The sequence below is a fragment of the Terrapene carolina genome, unplaced genomic scaffold (genome assembly GCF_002925995.2).
Source record: "Terrapene carolina triunguis isolate 2854851 unplaced genomic scaffold, T_m_triunguis-2.0 Scaffold25, whole genome shotgun sequence".
Taxonomy (NCBI): Eukaryota; Metazoa; Chordata; order Testudines; family Emydidae; genus Terrapene; species Terrapene triunguis.
The window spans coordinates 905,822-920,617 of NW_020664376.1; positions in this window are offsets into that span (position 1 = coordinate 905,822).

The window sequence follows — 14,796 nt, forward strand, 5'->3', positions numbered from 1 at the left end:
GCTTTCCTGCCATGAGCCATGATCCATCCTCTGTCACAGTCCCTGAGTAGGCTACTGCTTCTGAGACCCTTTCCATTCCCTTGAGCACATCCTTTGCAAGTGGCAGGCCCAGGCCTCCCATTCTCTTTGGGGTGGGATCCTATGATCCAACCACTCTCTGACTGAGTTTCTGGATTACACCCCTCCTTGTTGCCAACTGTTACTTAGCAGGTCCAACTGGGCTTTGGACCTGGCCAGAGCTCTCCTTAGGGGACTGTGGAGAGTAACAGTGTGCAGTGATACAGAAGCAGTATGATTTGTTTTGCCCAAATGGTATGCAGAGCTTAGAGACGTAGGTTTAAAAATAACCAGGAGCAATATATGTGCATATTGTCTGACCTATGTTTGGCATTCCCCTCAAGCCCTTAGGTAGACATGACTTAGCCTTAGGAGCCCTGTCCCCATTCTCTCTTGGCACCAAGTTACAGCTTGCTTCCTACAGGCTCTGACTCTTAGGGTTTCTATACATTACCACCTTTGTCTGTACAACTTATGTCACCACCCCCCTGAATGCAGTAAGTTACACCGACCTAAGTGCCAGTATGGGCAGTGCTATGTCGGCAGGAGCACTTCTCCTAATGACATAGCTACTGCCTCTCACAGAGGTGGTTTTACTATGCAGATGGGAGAGTTCTCTCCTGTTGGCATAGACCATCTTGACCAGTGCAGCTGCATCGGTGCAGAAACTTCTAGTGTACACTAGCCCTTAGTCTCTGTGGGTCAGCCTCATGGCACACTGACACTTTTCCCCCTTTCCTCTCTGCCACTGGCACCTTTCAACAGCTCAGTGTCTTTCAGTCTCTCTTCTCAGCTTATGCCAAACAACCTCATTACCATAGTTGAGGTTGAGGGACCCTCTTCATAGCTAAAAACCTGACTACTGTGTTTGAGGAAATGTTCTTTATCTGTGACATGGTTTTATCCTTCCTGTCTCCCTTTTACAGCTTCATACATTATAATAAATAATACAGACATTCTCCAGATTTTTTACACATACTGCACACACAATTTTTCTTGCCTCCTTTTCTCTACAGTTGTGTAGATACATTGTACCAGTTTTCACTTTGCAAATAGTGAGATTTTTCTACTTGCAAAAACTACCTTGCTTTCTATTTTCCACAGTAGTTTCCAGATGAAACTGATTTTTTTTAATTTGTCAACCTAAAAAATCTAAACGTTCATGGCTTTATTCTACCTCTACGGAAAAAGGGTGATTCATAGCACTTAAGGCCAGAAGGGACCAATAGAATAGATCACCTAGTCTGCATATCATAGCCCATTATATTTCATTCAGTTATCCCTTTATGGAGCCCAAGAACTTGTGTGTGACTAAAGGATAACTTCCAAAAAGGCATCCAATCTCCATTTGAAGACATCAAGATTCATAGTCTAAGACCAAGAATCTCTGAATCTTGATGTCTTCAAACTAAGATAGAGATTGAGATTCCACCACTTCCCTTGGTAGTTTGTTCCAATGTTTAATCACCATCACTATTTAAAAATTGATGCCTTACTTCTCATTTGAATTTGTCTGGCTTCAGATTCCAGCCATTGCTATGTTATGCCTTTCTCTGCTAGATTAGAGAGCCCTTAGTACCTGGTATTTTCACCCCAGGAATGCACTTATATGTAATCAAGTCACCTCTCAATCTTCTTTTTGATAAAATAAACAGATTGAGCTCTTTAAGGTATTTTCTCCAGCCCATCAAGTATGTCCCCTGTGTCTTTCTTCTCCATTCTTCCAGAGATAGGCTCCTTGGTAGTTGACTTGCTGAGATTCTAGTAACATGTTGATATTTCTAGCCATGTTGAATGCCTCCTGTGTCTCTTGGTCACAATTTGACACTCCACTAATTTGGTTTCCTATTCTCTTCAGTTCATCACAAGCGATTCAAAAGGAATTTACATTCAGCGTTGTAGTAAATTAGGTCCATTAAAAAAATATGGGGAAAACTCAGACACATTAGCCCTATAATAAATATTTAGGGCCCTTTGTTTTCAGTTTTTATTTTATTTAATTTTTCCCAGGAATTTATCAGTGTTTATTACTACAACAACAAAAACAGGTGAAAATCAATGCAAAAAACGATTAATTTTTCTGGGTAAATATCAGGGTTTATTTTGGTGGATGGAAAGACAGGGGGGAAAAGTATTCAGTAGATTAATGCTTTGAATTCCGTTCATCAATGTGGTTTGCTGCAGAACTAAAACAGAACTCAAAATACAGTGCCACCTCTGAGTTTAAGAAAACAATATATCTCTAACCCCCAAATAAAACTTTTCATATGAATAAACAGTTACTGTTATAGACTTTGAATGACTAGCCTATAAATATTTACATTTAGTAACTGGGCCACACCATTTGCAGCACATACACTCAACTTCATCCTTTTCTCCTATTTTTGTTTTCTTTTTAAACTTTCAAATACTTCCTTGTGTTCTGAAATGTTTTCTGATACAGATTTTCGTTTTCTTCGCATTTTAGTGTGTCAGATCTTTAAACTGTTATCTGTTTACAGCTTGAAATGTGTACGTGTTGGATGTGAGTTTCATCAATATGTTCAGATGCTCACACACTTCAGAGCTTGAGTACATGCCTGTTTATTATGTGTATCTTCTAGAGTCTAGACTAATACATAGCCTTACTTCAACAAACAGCTTTGCATATACACACAGACTAATGTAATATCGTAATACATATATCTCATGATATGCATTGTATTTTCCTAATAAAACAAGTTATTTTTTTATATTTAAAGTAGGGTGAAAATCAGAAAAAAATGAATAATACTTTCTGTAAAACCTGGGAAATTTTTGGTAAAAATCAGTTTAAACAGAAAATGAAGGGGCCTATAAATATTATACACACAGAGTGAGACTGGAGGCACGAGAGTAAGGAAGAGGGGAAAAATGGCAAAAGTGGCTTTAAGCTGCCCTTGTACCCTTGTGCTTCTCAGGTGGTTGGGGGCCAATGCTGCCAACCGTGCAACTTAGTGCAGCCCAGAATCCCTATGGCCTCAGCCTTGCCTCTTTCCATCCACGTCCCTGTCTACAGCAAATCTCCTACACCAAAGCTTGTGAAGGGGATCTGCATTATGCCACTTACAGCGACACTATACAATGCCTGTGCTGGGGAAATTCTTCCTGGGCCATTCATGGAGCATTTCCAGCCCCTTGATGGTGATGCAGCTTTATACAGGGGAAGGCGCAAGGTGAGGGAGAAATCCTCCCCTGTTTAGTAGATCAGCTTGAACAGTTAGCTGCTGGTTCAAGGCATTTTGTATATTTTTTCTTCATTTTTGTCCTGTGCTTGTAATGTATTTTAGAGTGAATGTAACAGTGAACAGGGCCAGTCTGGCCTCCCTGGAGACTGAATTAATCTAACTATGCACACAAACAGCACAGCATAGAGAGTGTCAGCTAATGTATCCCACTGCCCCGCTAACAATCCTCAGCTTTCCTGGGTAAGAGAGATCCATTGATATACTATCAATAATCAATCTGGTTGATCAATAGAATTACTTGCCTCCGTGTAGGAATTATGGAAAACCCTTAAATGCTATTTTGTTTTCAATGCTGGATCCAAGTATTGTATGCTAAAAAGAGTTCCTCTTCGGGAGTAGTGGGGAGAAATGCTTTGTTTCCATTTCCTTTCTTTGAAACATACTATCCACAATGAACTTCTTGCCTGAATGCAGTTCTGAATTTTATAGCACTTTTATAAAAAAGGGAAACGGGCATAGAGGCTATATGTAAACACTACATATTATACAATTAACAGATGTTTGGTAATCAAGTCCTGCACCCAGGGAGCCAGTGGCCCAATTCTTTATTCGGAGGATGGGAGGATCACTGTGTTGAGCCCTATCATATCTGCCTCCTCCGTGTAGGCATTTTCATGGAGAATGGTAGCCTGCTCTAATGCACCAAAAGTGCTTCTCCAGTTTTTCCTATAAAACCTGTGGTGGAAACAAGGCCATTTGTATCGCTTTCCATATACCAAGCACATCACCTTCACAATATCCCCATTCCTGGAGATTCACAAGATTGTTTTGCAATCATTTGTACAATGGATTAGTGTTGTTGCCTCTACACAATGTAGAGGTATGACAACTATTTTGATCAGTTACTCTGGAAAATCTTAATTGGCTTGATTATAGTTATTCTTCTTATTGAAAGAGTAAGTATACAATGTATTTGCTGTGCAAGGTAGAGAACATATGAAGAGTGTATACTTAATGAAATACCAAGGAATAGAAGCTGCATAAATACAATGAACCAATTCCTGAACTGGTGTCCATCAGCATAACTCCACCAAAGTCAATGGTGTTGGTGTAAATTGACTTTAGCAGAGCTGCAGGGATTTACACCAGTACAGGAATTGGTCCAGTAATATTTGGCTCAAGGGTATATTTTGATTGGTGGAAGATTTATCTCCTGTTTTAGGAAGACTTTAAGGATGGACAAATTCTGATTCTCAACTCACCTGTGTAAACAGAGAACAACCCCAGTGAAACTAATGGAATTACAGCTTTACGAAAGTGTGAGATCGGAGCCAGAAAGTATTAACGGAAACTGGACTCCAGCTGCAGCTGATTAACATACAGCCCACTGTTGCTGTTTATGAGGGACAATTTAGTATGCAGGCTCTGCTCTTTTAAGATGCCAGGCTCATCAGGAGAGATTAAGATGTCAAAAACTGACAATCTAGACAATTAAAAACTTACAGGAGCAGCATTTGTCTAGTAGAAAAAAAGTAAGTGATTTAATGGCTGCTTTAGGGAACTGAATTTCAATAATCTCCATTTGTATTGTTGCCAGTTTCTGGTTGACAAATTTATGTAGAAAAAGCAGGAATTTTAATAAAGTATTTATGACCAATATTTCTGGATAATACTAGTGGTACTAAGCTCTCCTGCTCTCCCATAAATGCAGCCCATTAACAACTTGCATGCCTGCAAAGTAAAATAGCAGGGTTTAGATCAGGGGTTCTCAAACTGGGCGTCGGGACCCCTCAGGGGGTTGCGAGGACATTACATGGGAGGTCGCGAGCTGTCAACCTACAGCCCAAACCCCACTTTGCCTCCAGCATTTATAATGGTGTTAAATATATTAAACAGTGTGTTTAATTTATTAGGGGCGGGTCGCACTCAGAGGCTTGCAATGTGAAAGGGGTTGCCAGTACAAAAGTTTGAGAGCCACTGGTTTAGAGAGTGTGAAAAGTGATGCCCAGTGTGCATCAGAGTAGCTAGCACTGCTGAGAATTGGGGCTTTTACAGAAGCTCACTAACAAAACCATAGCACAGGAGCTGTAGTTCAGCCATGTATCTGCTACAATCACCAGACAGACCTGGATGCTTGATACATTGAGCTTTGTGAAGCTGAGGTTCTTGCTGATGCGCCTTCATCCTACGAGGCACCTACCAGACTCATGGCCTATTAAAGGTCCCAGTGCTTATTTAAATGGAGGAGGCATATTACCGAGATACCTCTACACATCAGACCTTGCCCCCTACAACACTCCAGGAACACGACACAACCAAGCTGAGGCTGTATCAAAATGTCACCAGACGGGCACCTAGTGCCTTGCTGTGATGCAGCACTAAGCCTGTACCCTCGGCTAGATTAACTTTCTATGCCCAAAGTGAATGTGGGGGTTGTGCTTGTGCATTTTCATTTTAACCCAGCTATCCCATCCCTGCCATTATGAACACTTCAAATAAAAATGTCAGAGGACCCAGAGAGCACCTATGTTTCTGTGTCAAGTTTTGCCCCAAGGCCGCTATTGAATGTAGAGATGTCTCCATGCAGATGATGTCCAGGGCATTAATATTTTGTGGGTGTAAGTAGGCTCAGATAAAAGAGTGCACAGAATTCTGGTTTTTGGGGGCCACTTTTGCACGTCACCAGTCTAGAACAATGTCTGCCATGTCTGACAAAAGGGGTGTCTAGATCTCCAACAAGGTGGTGCAGTCAAGGTTAAGGGATTTATTACTGTCAATTATTTGAGTTGCAGCAGTGCCTAAAGGTTGGGGCCCCCCTGCACCAGGCACTGCACAAATAGATAGCAAGGAAGGAGTCTCTGCCACAAAGACCATACAGTTTGAAAGCCAAGACGTAGCAGGTAGGTGGGACAAACCGGTGAGCAGGGGAGGTCACAGTCACAGGATAGCTTAGTGCAGACCAGCTGTGTGCACATAGGGTGACCAGATGTCCCAATTTTATAGGGACAGTCCCGATTTTGGGGTCTTTTCCTTATATAGGCTCTTATTACCCCCCACCGCCTTTTTTCACACTTGCTGTCTGGTCACCCTATGTGCGCAGCACATAGTAAGGGAAAGGGCAGCAGGAAACAGGGTTTTAATCTGGAATTCTGCAACTGAATGTGAGTGATATTTATGAATGCAACTATTTTTAAAATATTAGAAGTTCAAGCTCAAGTCAGCGTCCCCTATGTATATATAGGTTTTCAATTAAATGTGTGCTATCAAAAGTTAAATCCGGAAATTCAAAGGAAAATAGTTTACATCACTTTTGTATACTGCTTCTTTCCCCAAAACATTAGCACATTGTATCATGTAGGAATAAGAATTAGCTTTTACTTTAAAGTTTCAAGGCTGTAATGGGTCTATGCATGCTAGCTCAGTGATTTGAGCATTAGCTTCCTAAACCCGGGGTTGTGAGTTCAATCCTTGAGGGGGCCATTTAGGGATCTGGGGCAAAAATCTGGGGATTGGTCCTGCTTTGAGCAGGGGGTTGAACTAGATGACCTCCTGAGGTCCCTTCCATCCCCGAGATTCTATGCTGGAGTCCTTCAATGTCAAAACTGTATATGTTTTGAGTTTCACAATCTGTATTGAGGTCCAGATCCAAAATAAGAACTCTCAGTGCTTCAGCTAGCAAAAAGCAGGGAATCAGAAGGCAGGATGTAACTGGAAATGTTGTTGGATCAGTTGCCAGCACCAGTCCCCAGGGCTGTTGGGTAGTAGTTGAGAGAGAGAAATATGGATTCCAGAAAAGATCTGTTATTAAAAAAATTTCTCAGTGGAATGACAGAGTGAAGAGCTGACTTCTAAAATCAGCAGTTACTCACTGGTACAAAATCAGAATAATCAGCCTTGATGTAGAAGAGACATTGTACTGCCTCATTTCTAAAGAAATAGATATTGCCGTAGAAGCAAGGCAGAGAGAACATAGAGAATAAGAATGATGTTTTTCTAGAGCTGGTCTAACAAATCTGATTTTCAAGTATTTTCATGGCTACAGATGCAAAGTTTAGGTCACTAATATGTGGTCATTCATTATTTGTGAGTGTTCAGATAGCTGCAAGGTATTTGTAAAAAATATTCATGTTAGCATAAGTGTTTATGCATTGGACAAATTCATGCAAGAGTGTTCTTCACTATTTCATTTCCCCTATTTGAGTGTTTCGGTCCTCCAGTCAGGGAGCAGAAGCAAAACCATGTGCTTGGGTGATCAACTAGAGGACATTTTTGAATAGTAAGTAGCTGAAACAAATAAGTCTGTGTATAAGCAGTAAGCTAAAAATTTATTCAAATTCATTAGAAGAAAATCAGTATTGGTTCAGGATCTATTTGCTAAATAAATATTATCCATAATGAACAGTTAGCCCAGTTCTACTACTTTTTATATTTCCCTGTTTCTAGAAGTGGAAAAACTTGTTAAACAGGGTCAGAGTATTTCCAAACACAGAGCACCATTATTAATAATTATATTACAGTATTTCCCTAAAGGCCCTGAGACTCAAGTACCATTGTGTGTAAAATATTTTGGGGAAGGCACTATTATTATCTAAATAGACATGGTTGAGAGGGAAAACAGAGGCACAAAGGGTAATTTCAAAGGTGCTTAAGTGACTTGGGAACATAAGTCCCATATTCAAGAGATTTATGCACTTAGGGGGCCAGATTTTTTAAGATATTTAGGTGCCTAACTCCCGATGATTATTGGCCCCTAAATGTCTATGTCTTTTTTTGAAAATGGGACTTATTCCTCTAAGTCACTTAAGTGCTTTTGAAAATGTTACCTAAGGTTACACAGTAGGTCAATGGCTGAACCAGTCTTCAAAATCCCAACCCAGTGCCCTATCCACCATATCATGTTTCATTTTAGTGGCTGGAGAAAGTGAAATTGAATAATTCAATCACAGCATTATTTAGACAAGTCTAAATAAAGCTGAATCATGTACACTGTAGCAGCAGCCACACACACCCTATCCCCTAATAAGGGCCCAGAGTGCTAGGCACTGTGCAAAATTCAGAGAATGTCTATTTAAGTTTGTTTCCTAATGCCTTCTTCAATGTCTCTTTTTGGCCTATGAGATGCAGCCTTTCTGTATTATTTCTACCATCCAGGGACTGGAGTATCAATATTCTACATTATTTCAGCTGCAGAAAAAGGTCTATGATATTAAGGTTTTTGCCAGAGGGCAAACAACAGCTAATGTGTCACATAAGTGTTCCACAGCCTGGAGTAGGGAGGTTCTGTTGCCATCTAACACCACAAATAGGGTCTACCACAGTCCTGCTCTTTGAGGGCCAAACAGGAGCCAGTTGAGAATGGGGGAGGCGAGAGTCTTTCCCTGGTTTTCTCAGATCATAGTTAGAGCAAAGCATGGCTTAGCTTGGCCAACCCCCAAAGATAAACAAAATAAACAGTAATTCCTTAGCATGGCACTTCGAGATGGGTGAATGAGAACAAGGAGCCTTAGGAAATAAGTATCAGAGGGGTAGCCGTGTTAGTCTTGCGTCTGATGAAGTGGGCATTCACCCACGAAAGCTTATGCTCAAATACTTCTGTTAGTCTTAAAGGTGCCACAGGACCCTCTGTTGCTTCTTAGGAAATAGGTGTGTTAAAGTGCCCTATAATATGAGGTGGCCTACTTTGACTTAAACCTAGTTGTTTTCATGCTACACTCCTTTCTTGTGGCCTCTCAGCATGGGTTATGTCAGCTCTGATTTCCACTAAACACTCACCTCTGAGTTTTAGCCTCATTAACCTCTGATTAACCTCCTGTGATAATCCAACAACTCGCATAGTCAGCAAGAGGAGATCAGGACTCAACATTTGTTGATTTTTAAAGCTGGTGTAGCTAGAAGTGGGTGAAGTTTTTCAACTGAATAGCTTATTCACCAAAAAGTGCAGTTTTGGTCAACCTGAAACTATTCACAAATCAGACCCAGTTAGTTCTGGGCTAGGTTCAGAAAGCCCTGTGTGGAGGGGCACTATTTGTAATTCTTAGCCCAGTGGCTAGGGCCCTTCCTGGCACATGGACAGACCCAGGTTTGAATCCCCACTTTGGAGCAACAACTTAAACTCACTTTCCTCCCATACCAGGTGAGTGCCCTAAACACCAGGCTATTTCACTCAGTCTCTCCTGTTGAGGTTGCTCCATTTCTTGTAAATACTTAAATATTCACAGGACCCAAGAGGGAAAGACTGCCGCCTGGTGATTAAGGCACTCATTTGGAAGGTAGGAGATGTGGACTCAAATCCTTGCTTTGAATCAGAAGAGAGAAGTTATATCAATTTTGGCTCCTTTCACTCACCCAGCAGTAAATGAATGTTGGCAGATGTAAGGGATTCTAAATTACTGTGCCTATATCAGCGTTTTTCTTCAAATTTCTCTCCACTACACTACCAGTCATGCAGCTCCCCCTGAGGTTACAGCATGACTTTAAATGCGAGTTAGATGCCTAACTGCCCTCTGTGCCTTTAAAATCCTCTACTTAAAATTTTCTGTTCAGGAAAGAACAACATTGCAACATCTGTAAACAATGATTTTGGAGGCAGTGTGGGTTGTGTTATTTTTGGTAAGGAAGGTCTGTAAATAAGACAGATGATGGTTGCTTCTAGCTGTTCAGATTGGAATTGTATGCTTGTGATATGACAGACCTTTGAAGAACCTATCCTATGAGGCATTTTTATGGCAAGGAACCAGCACGTATTAACCTATCGGCAAGAAAGCAAAGCCTTTTTCAAAAATTCTCACAGAAATGAGCTCCTAAAGCAATCCTAGCCTGGCACCTTCCCCTTCACTAAGGATTATAAAGCTAGTCCTAGCTCTGCTCTCCGTTTAAGGCAAACAGATTTCAATCAGTGTTCTGCATCAATGAAGAGGGATTAATTTTACAGAAAAAAAGTATTAATAGTATTTAGAGGTCCCAAAGGAGCAGTCTTGTACTGTTCTTGGCAGGATTTCTTCATCATCAAGTTAATAGCTTTAGTTTCATAAACTGTTCACCCACAGATATCTTTGAGGGGAGGTAGATGATGAAATTAATTTTCCTTCTAATTTTTCATTAAACAGGACAATAATTTACTTGGATTACTACTAGAGTTGTAAGGCCTGTTTCAAGGTGGGAAGGGAAGAAACAGAATACCTTTCAGGTTTCAAAATTACGTTTATATATTTTTGATGCTGTGAATTTCACACATGGGATGTTGGTGCAAGATATCTTGAGCTCTTGTTCCAAATCAAACATTTGCTTTAGTATGGAATTGTACGTATATCTTTTGTTTATGATTAAATGAAATTGAATTAATCCTGTTAGAATATAAGAACATAAGAACAGCCATTCTGGGTCAGAAAAAAGGTCCATCTAGCCCAGTATCCTGTCTTCTGACAGGGGACAATGCCAGGTGCTTGAGAGGGAATGAACATAATAGGTAATCATCAAGTAATCCATTCCCTGTCACCCATTCACAGCCTCTGGCAAACAGAGGCTAAAGATACTTCAGAGCATGGAAAGAATGTTTCTCCAAAAGAAGGAATGCAAGAGTACCAAGAGTTTGCGTTCATACTGGAATGATACAGAAAGGTACATTTCACGTTCTACAATACTAACATCTGAATCCTAAACAACCAGATAGCCCTTACATACTATACATATGTTAAGTAAATTTTAAAAGTTTCCCAGAGATTAAGACAATCTAGTTAAAGAAATGTAATGAAACTATTTAAGATCATCATTTATGGTCTTCTAAGTATGCTGTATATTGTGAGATTGTCAGTAGAAAAGTTTTTATTGCCAGGTTTTGAATTTCAAATTGGAGGATAGTGAGTGAGGTAAACTCGTCTCTGAAAGAAGTCTGAGCAAAAATAATTCCAACTAGCCCAATCCTTGAGATGATCTAAGCAATATTAATCTAGTCCTTGAGAAGATCTAGGAAGAGAATTTTCTTCTTGGGACTTTTGGCAAATGATTCTTCTTTCTTATGAAAGATCTATCTTCTTAAGAAGCCTTCCCCCATCAGTCTCTTTGTAATGTGAAAAAGGACTGAACAGCTCAATAAAATATAATCTCTTTATAATGTCTGACATTTTGGAACAGGGAAATCTAGTTTAGTTTGAAAATTCTCGTACTAAGCTTCTGAGGACCTGGCTCTACAAATACAGATTACTGAGCAGAATGCTTGTTAGCACGTGTACTCCCTTCGAAATTTTTTTTAACGATGAGTATTAAGTATCTTCTGGGACTTTAGTGGATATTGATGAAACCTGACATTCTCTCTGCTTAGCCTAAAAGGCACAGGAGCCATTGCTCTGAGGCTAATGTTAGGACAATTTGCATGAGACACTACTGTAAATGTGCCATTGAAAAAACACACGGCTGTGTTTCATTTGCAAAGAGTGAAGCAGAATCCACGTGAAGTTGAACAAGTGTAATGTTAATAAACCTTGTGCACTGTCCATGTGGCTGTGCTGCTGCCAGCCCAAATCCTCAGATTCCCTGTTTTCTTGCTGTCACTTCAGTAAAAAGTTTCTCCAGGGAACGTGGGCCCTCTGACTCCAATTCCACGGATCAGGATCCATCTTTCCTATTTTACAAACATTTTAATATACACATTGAAAAAAAACATTTGAACCCCTGATCCTCACCCCCTGTTCCTTTGGTTAGAGGTTGCTAGTGCATAGTTGAGTTGGAGTCTTGTCTTTACCATAGACTCAGCCAGCTACATACTCTTTGAGAAAGTTGGGTCGCCTCAACCGGTGACCACACTAGGAGCAACCTTTCTCTCTGTCTCCCTGTCACCCCTGTCAAATTCTCACAAACTTTCTCTCTGTGGAGTCTCCTCCCTCCCTGTGGGGTTGGACTCCAGGTGGTTTTCTGTGAAGATCTTGGTAGGCTCTCTCTGTGTGTTGTCTGCTGGCTCTTAAGTGTCTCCTGTTCCATCAGATCACTCGTCTCTCTTGCGTAGTCACTTTGTATGACCTGGTGCCACTGCACCTTTCATGACTAAGGTGGCCACTCACATGTTCCTGCACTTCCGGACATTCCAGTACTTCTGGGAATGGTGTGGGCCTGCCCCACCAGGATAACCCCACCCACACCAGTGTGACCCTCCACAACGAGGTGTGTGAGATCATGCTGCAGGGGGGGAGGGTGTCATCTTTAAGAGTGTGTCATCTCCACCCCCACTGGTGTGCTGCCCGGCCCCCACGAGCATGACCGTGCACACATCAGGCATGCAAAATTACGCCGGAGGAGGTGGAGTGGTGTGCTCTTAAAATGGCGGCCCCGGTCTGATACCGGACAAACAAGTCTGGTTTTGTCCCAGTAGTGGATGGGGGACAAACCTCTCAAAAAGAGGACTGTCCGGTTTGATACCAGACAGGTAGCCTCCTTACTCATGACTCCATTAGTCCACTCTATATGGTGTCCCTCTAGTGGCTTGATGCTCACAGGAGAGCCTGTTTCCAGGGCTGGTAGGTCCTTAGCGGACCTGTTGTACTCCAGCGCCTGCTTTCTCTGATTGTTGGCCATCTTCTTTTGGCAGTATTTCCATCCTTCTGACTGCAACAGGTCTCCCCTCACTGGTAGCAGGGTTTTGGTCCTTCGCCCCATCAGTGCCTGTGCCAGACTGTTTTGGCACCTCTACGATGGGGTATTCTTGTGTGTCAAAATGTCAACAAGGGACCACAAGAGACAGTTTTGTGTAACAGTCTCAGAGCAGTTTCCTCAGCTGATCCCAACTTACCATTATTCTGTGGGCATACCGGGGAGGTGATGTAGTGGTCAAACTCCTATTTGCGTGCAAATTCCCTGAATTCTTCCAAAACTGGGGTCTGTTGGTGGTGAATACAGTGTCCTGAGTGCCTACCTTGCAAAGTGGGCCTTCAGTTTACCAATCACTGACTTGCTTCTTGTATCCAGCAGGGCATTGACTTTCCAAAACTGAATAGCAGTCCACTGTAATAAAATACTGCTTTTTATAGAAGGTAAATAAATCTGCTCTCACCTTTTCCCACAGTTGGGTGGGCAGCAAATGAGGTAACAGGGTCTCTTTCTTCTGGCGGTTATTGCACAACCAACAGATGTCAGACCCTTCTATCAAGAAGTGGAATTGTGTATTCATTCTTGGCCAGTAAACACACTCTCAGGCCTGCCTAAGACAGCAGTAAATGCCCAGGTGTGAGGCATGTAATTTTTGCATGAGACAGGGACAACAGCTCTCTGTCTTCAAAATATGATTCAATCCTGCACACTCAGTTCATCTTTAATTTGAAAATACAGTTCTGTGCCTACCGATACTTGGCTTTTGTCTTCTGGCCACTCTGCTAGGATTGCTGTCTTGACTGCCTGAAATTGGATGTCCTTTTCTGTAGCCGCTTTGATTTCCATCAGTTTCACTGTTGGAACTGGGTGATTGAATCCATTAACATGCTGCACAATGTCCTGATCCCCTTTCCCCAACTTGCTGATGCTGGGTATATATGCCCTGCTCAGGATGTCAGCTAACACCAGTAGTTGTCCTAGAAAATACCTGATTTCTAGTGCAGGTATCGCATCAACATGTGCTGCTATCTCTTTGGAGCACTAAGAAGGGGCTTTGCCATGATTGTCTCCAGGGGTTGGTGATCTGAGGAATCGGGGGCTTCAGGCCAAGTTCCATAGCTCATGATGCCAGCTGCTGCATTTCAGAGAACTCACCACTCAGACGCAGCCACCATGGTTTATTCACAACAACTAAAGCTGACATTCTCTCTGCTTAGCCTAAAAGGCACGAGAGCCATTGCTCTCAGGCTAACGTTAGGGCAATTTGCATGAGACACTACTGCAAATGTGCCATTGAAAAACACACAGCTGTGTTTCATTAGCAAAGAGTGGAGCTGAATGCACGTTAAGTTGAACAAATGGAATTTTATTAAACCCCATGAACTTCTCTGCCCATGGGGCTGCGTTGTTGCCAGCCCAACTCCTCACATTCCCTCAGCTGTTGCGTTTTCAGATGTGCTGCTGCTCTAATGCAGCCTAACAGCAGCAGCAAGAATGTCAAGACTTCCCTCTTGCACCTCATTCATCTGGCTATGGGGTGAACCTTTCCCCCAAAGATCAAGGTTGGGGCATTCACAAAGAGAAGGTCACTGAACCACTAAAGGTCAGCAAAAACCCTACTTTTAGATTACAGTGAAGGACTCCCTCCATACAGAGCTTTAATATGACCCAACATTGTTACCCAGAGTTTTCAGAACCCAAAGCAGTGGTAACTTAATTGTTTGTCTCCTGGCGATGTCAGGAATAAATCAATGGGGACACAGCTCCTCTATCTGATATATGATTGATACAAACCAGAATGCTTTTACCTAAAACTACTTTTTATTAGATCATAACCACACACACACAGACATATGCTGTCAGAGCATCTCAAAACATGTATATTTATGTAAAGTTAAGAGACGGTTTAGAGGAATCAACAGCCAGGCTTCCTGGGATGGGGCATCCCTCCTTCCAT